At 27.3% G+C, this 6,400-nt stretch overlaps 1 protein-coding gene across 2 annotated transcripts in view; it reads left to right on the top strand.

Annotated features, from left to right (window-relative positions):
- The window catches only part of nahoda, an 81,274-nt gene that overhangs the window by 41,167 nt on the left and 33,707 nt on the right, over positions 1–6,400 (top strand). The window lies entirely within an intron of this gene.

The following is a 6,400-nucleotide window of genomic DNA, read 5'->3' as shown; positions in this document are numbered from 1 at the left end:
CAAATTTACTTGATTATTTACGACAATTGATTTTATATATATTTTACAGAAATGTTTCGATATTTATGTTGGTGATTTATGTCCATACAATCTACGATTAGAGACTTAGAATTTTTTAAAATTATTTTTGTAGATCCTGTTACACGATTTTTTTTATATTTGTTTGCAATTAACAATGTAAAATGACCAATATATTGTTATTTTATTTTTATTGTTGATTTTCTTATCGAAATGATATTATGATTAGATTGAACTTTATTTTGAGCAGATAAAGATTAAGTTTATTTGAAAGTTTTAAATTTTTACAACCAAAAAGTTAATGATCTTGACGCCAGTAAAGTTTAAATTGTACTGTAGGATGATATTTGATAATAAATATTGATGAATAATTTCTAAATTTACAAAAACCGTTAGTGTTATTAATACTTTCAAAAGTGTTCAATATCAAGGTACTTCAAGGTGTTCAAGGTACTTTGCAATTTTGTTTTGTTTAATAAAATATGAAAATGCATAAAAAATACAATACATGTTTATATACTCGTAGTATATTCCTAATAAAATTGTTGAAAACAGGAATACGTCATAAATCGTCACAATGTGAAAATGATTTTAGTCATATCATCTTGACTAAATGTATGTGTTTATAGTATAAGTATTAACTATTATCTATAACCTGTACTATCTCTTAATTTATCTTTCCATTAAACAACACTTTGTGTAATAATTACATGTTTGATATTTATTTCAAATTCACTTTGATCAAGGTATCAGCCAAGTCAAATTTTAAAATATTTTCACTCGGATTTCATTAGAAAGATATTTTGGAAATAAAATGGACTTTTACTAATGTTTGTAATGATCCGACCTTAAAGAGTACCAATGATGTCCATCAATTCATCCGTTGCCCGTTATTTTAAACCTTGTAATCAAACTTGAAATTCAAATCTAGCTGGACAAAATTATTTGGTAGCTTTGGAATTGGGGTCTCTGAATCCACAAAGTATGTTTAAAGGTCTCTATATTATTTATTATAATAAATAAATTTTTGTAGAGACACATTTCCTATTAAACCCAACTTTAAAGGAATAAAACTGGACAATTGTGAGCACCAATAAAAAAAATATATTAAATAAACGTTGATTTCAATATCTATAAAAGCATTAAAGTATGAGCTTTTATATGCTAAAACACGTGAACTATTAGTTATTTAGTTGAGCATACATTTTATAGAAAGTTTTACACAAAACAAGTAAGAGAACTATATTCGGCTGTGGCGAATCTTTATACCCTTCACCAAATTATACTTCAAAATACAAATTTTAAATATTTTTAGTTAGGTGAACAAAAATTTTTTTCCAAAGTTGTGTGTTTCATTTTTTGAAAAAAAAATTTCGTATTGTTATTTTAAATTTTAAATTTTTTTGTTTTTAAATTTTAAATTTTTTTTTTAATTTTTAAAAAAAATTCGGGTTAAAAAATATTTTTTCCGATTTTGACCCATTGTAGGTCCAACTTACTATGGTCTTATAAAGGTCGTTGCATGTCTGACAGAATTATTGAAGATTTGGATCCCGAAGATATCTGGGATCTTCAAAGAATTGATTTCAAAAGACAGACAGACGGACATGGCTTAATCGACTCCGCTATCAATAAGGATCCAGAATATATATACTGTATAGGGTCGGAAAATTATATTGTGGAAATTACAAACGGAATGAAAAACTTATATATACCCTTCTCACGAAGGAGAAGAGTATAAATATGAACCAATACTTGTTGAATTTCCCTCGCTTCTCTAGTAAGAACTAAACGACCAATTAAAAAATAGTTTTACGTTTTATGAGAGCAAGTTGTTAGCTTTTATTCTGCAGACACATTTTTATAATTTTGTCCAACTAGATTTCGGATTGGAACGAAAAAGTTCAGGTCGCAAATTGGAAGACAATAAAACGAAATTTAACAAGACCCCCTTTTATTGGACAAACAAAATTGAAACTGACATACGAACGACGTCCCGAGTCAATAATTTATCGGCTATAATATCTGAAATATATATATTCTCACAAAATACAACAGTCAATAACCGGACACAGCTCTTATATAATATATACTCTCGAAAATAAGCTAAACGCTCATAAATCCCTTACAAATGTTTGTACCATGAACAAATTAAACCGAACTCTAGATCCCATAAATCATACTTTTGAATTTCCACAAGATCAAACTCCATTGTATAGCCTCCACAGCAATATTGCTTAGAATTCTTCTTAGAATCATTTCCACCCTACGAATAGTTTTGTAAATTGTTAACTCATCATCGATCAATATTTCGTATGGACTTGCAATTTTAAATTAATTAAAAAAAAAACAATTGAAATCTGGGGAAATCCCAGATCAGATAATCTAATATTAACTTCTGTTATCCGAATTTGTTTTAAAAGCTATGAAATAGTTAACTATAATTATTTTGTTTGGTGCTAAAATATTTGTTAGGTTTTTCGTATGTTCAAGCACAGTTACTCACATTAAAAATGTCCCACTACTACAGATTAGCATTTTAGTTTTGGTAAAACTCTTATTTTGTTTAAATTTAACATTTTCGGACTTCAGTAACATGCATCATAATCCAAACCGCAAAGGCGAAAAGGTCGATTTTAAATCCATAATGTTGAGTATTATTTTTAATTTATTACCATAAAACAAATTGCAAACATGATTTAAAATTATGTTTTATTTTTTTTTTTAAATAAGCTTTTGTTTTTTTTATTGCTTGAGGTATTATATAAATATTGTTTATTTTAAAAAAAAAATGTTTAAGGTGTGCCTTTTTCACTGTGAGTAACTGTACTAAATATAAAAGTGTACTTATAGATTTGACATTTTAATATTGATACTCGGTCAATACGTACAATCATATACTTGTTTATTAGAATTAATATTTTACTCGAACATTCAATTGGCCAATCAAGCTAATAAACTAGTTTAGTAGTTACACATCAAATGATAAGACAATATCATAAAAGAAATCAAAAGCAATAAAAAAATATTATTAATTCTGATAGAAAGAAAAACCTTATACTGCATAAACGTTTTGTTTTTTTCAGCAATTGCACTGACATGACTAATATCAGTTAACTGAACCAAAATATAGATTTGTACATATATTCAGACATACATACATACATATATTTAATAATTAAAAACGCAACAAATGTAATACTGACGTTTTATCCCTAGAATTTGAATCGGAAATGCTGTATCTGTGACATATATCACGTTATTCTATTTACTTACTAAGTATATGGAAAACAAAGGGTTGATACTTATTTCAAGCACTTTAAATAACACCGTGCGACAGTCCAAATCGGCGGGATTTCTGTTCACCGTGAAAAGTTATATCAGTATAAAAAAAAAATTTATAGTTATAGTCCCGGCGTTACGCTGGGTCAGGTCTAGGAATCGAGATATATCGATTTGAAGTTAGTAAGTATCGTATAATTTTTTGTTCCTTTTTCATATATTTTGACCAACTAAATGTCCGAACATCGATCGCAAAGTTGTTAAGCTCAACGTCGGTTACAACTAGGGTTGCCAGCCTGGCTGGACTTGGCTGGATTGTCCAGCTTTTTTCATGCCTGTCCAGTTTCAAGCTAAAATTTCATTTGTCCAGCTAAATAGAAATTTTCGACAATTATATCTATATTATTTATCACTTCAAATTTACTTACTACTAAGAAGAAATGAAAAAATGAATGCCAAAAAGTTTTAGGGGAATGCGTGTCATATGGAATTTATGATATGGAATTTATGAATGATGAATTAAGGATTATCAGAAGCATTTTTATATTTTATGCAAAACATAATGCAGAATTTTCATACAACTATTTTAGCTCTTGAGAATGACTCTTGTACAGTTTTAGAGTTGCTCGATATAATGACCGTACTTATAAATAGCCTCAAAAGTAGAAAAAATTAAAAATTTGTTGGCACCAAAGTTAACAGCATTTTGAAAAAAATTTCGCCTAATGAACAAAAACTTTAAGACTGAAGTAGAAGACTTTAAAAAAAATATATTTTCTTGGGTAAATTTACAAAAACTTCCGCAAAAACTTCTAAAATAGCATAGTTAAATAAATTTTAAGGAATGAAATGAAAATATTTTATTAAATTTATTTAAAAACATTTTTTGTAAAAACTTGAAAAGCGACCAGGTGGGGGTTGTAGACCCCCGTTTTCAATGATTTTGAAACACCCTCAAAATTTTAAGTTATTTTGAAAAAACTGTTTTACGATAGGTCGTAGTTCTTTAGCACATCTAACTCACACATTTTTTTTATGTTATGTAATTATGTATATGATTACGGTAACCATTACATGTTTAAGTTACCATTCACATGATTGTAGTAATTAAGAATATGTTTGTGGCAACCATTTTTATACCCTTCACCTTCGTTACAAGGATATATATAAGTTTGTCATTCCGTTTGTAATTTCTACATTTTCATTTCCGACCATATAAAGTATATACATATATTCTGGATCCTTATAGATAGCGGAGGCGATTAAGCCATGTCCGTCTGTCTGTTGAAATCAACTTTTGCCGGGCAACCTCGATTTTTGACCTACATATGTATATCTGGATTGATATTTCAAATGATAGATATATCTAAGACCTTTGCAATTATGTATATAAAACCATAGTAAGCTGGACCTACAATGGGTCAAAATCGGAAAAAATATTTTTTAACCCGAATTTTTTTTCACCAAAAGTTTTTTTCACAAAATATTAAAACAAATTGAAAAAACAAAATATTTTTAAATTTAAAAAAATTCCAAATTATGAAAAAAACAACTTTGGATAAAAAAATTTTATTTACCTTAAAATATTTAGAATTTTTATTTTGAAGTATAATTTGGTGAAGGATATATAAGATTCGGCACAGCCAAATATAGCTCTCTTACTTGTTATGATATATTACTTCACCATATTGTGCTGTTCTCTGATTATGGTTATCATACTCTGAGTACTACATATTATCATATAATGATTCATCATGACTGTCATAAACATACTATATATTTATTTACTACAATTATATATACGATTGCAACACATACATACATAATAACAGTAACTATAATATTGTTAAAAAGAACTTTTAAAATGGTTATGGTAAACATGTAGAACTATTTTTTTTCTCTGGTCATAGTATTTATTAGATGATTTTAATTGAGATTTGTTAGATAACTTACGAAAAAAATTATGAAAATCCGATCACTGAGCCCTACCATTTGTCGCATAGTGTAATCAACGAATTTGTTATAGCTTTGTTCACTAAAAAACCGAATTATTACAAATTTACCAAAAAAAAATTCAAGTTTCTGGAGCAGTTTCTGAAAACATTTAACAATTTGTAATAAATCGTTATAGTTTTTAGTTCCTGAACATATCTTTTATTCGTTAATACATACATACAAATGAAGTTAATAAACAAGTAAGAGAGCTATATACCCTACACCAAATTATACTTTAAAATACAAGTTTTACATATTTTCAGGTAAACAAAATTTAATTTTTTTTGAAAATTTTTAAAAAATTTTTTTTTTCGAAACTGTTTAAATTTATTATTGATAAAAATTTATGACAAAAAATTTGTTGTTAAAAAAATTCGGGTTAAAAATATTTTTCCCGATTTTTAGCCATTGTAGGTCCAAATTACTATAGCCTTATATACATCGTTGTAATGGGCTTTGAAATATCTATCATTAGATATCTATATTAATGACTTAGTAATCCAGATATAGGTCAAAAATAGGCAACCGAGCAGGGAGAGTTCCCGATATATTGATGTATTAATCATGTTTGTAAGTTATTTGGGGGCTACGGAAAGTTGATTTCGCAAATGAAAAATGTAGAAATTACAAACGGAATGACAAACTTATATATACCCTGGCCACTAGAGTGTCCCTTAGAATTAAATTTTTTGAAATATTGTAACGGTACCCGCTGAAAACTTTCGTAATGACCTAAAATACTACCAAAAAAATATTTAGCTTGTTCTAAGAAGGGCAACCCGTGCCGACTTTCGATTTAGTTTTGAGGTGCATTTACAAGGGGAAAAAATGCATTTTTGCAATTTTTTTTTAAATTTTTGTCATTAAATAATTAATTTTGCTATTTAATTTAAAAGAATCGAAATGTGTACGTAATTGTCGTGCTAATAAGATATAAAAGACAAAAATTGGTTAAAAAATATTAAGGTTATTAAAAAATCGCCAGGCCACTAGAACAAGAAATGTAGGAACAAAATTAACATATTTTGAGAAATATTAAAACAAAAGTTTATTCTTATTTAAAATATATCCAAATTTACTTGTATATGTGTTTTTATCTTTTATA

This window comes from Calliphora vicina, chromosome 5 (assembly GCF_958450345.1).
Source record: "Calliphora vicina chromosome 5, idCalVici1.1, whole genome shotgun sequence".
NCBI classification, from domain to species: Eukaryota; Metazoa; Arthropoda; class Insecta; order Diptera; family Calliphoridae; genus Calliphora; species Calliphora vicina.
The sequence above is the reverse complement of the archived record's forward strand: the minus strand, read 5'-3'. Positions and strand labels throughout refer to the sequence as shown.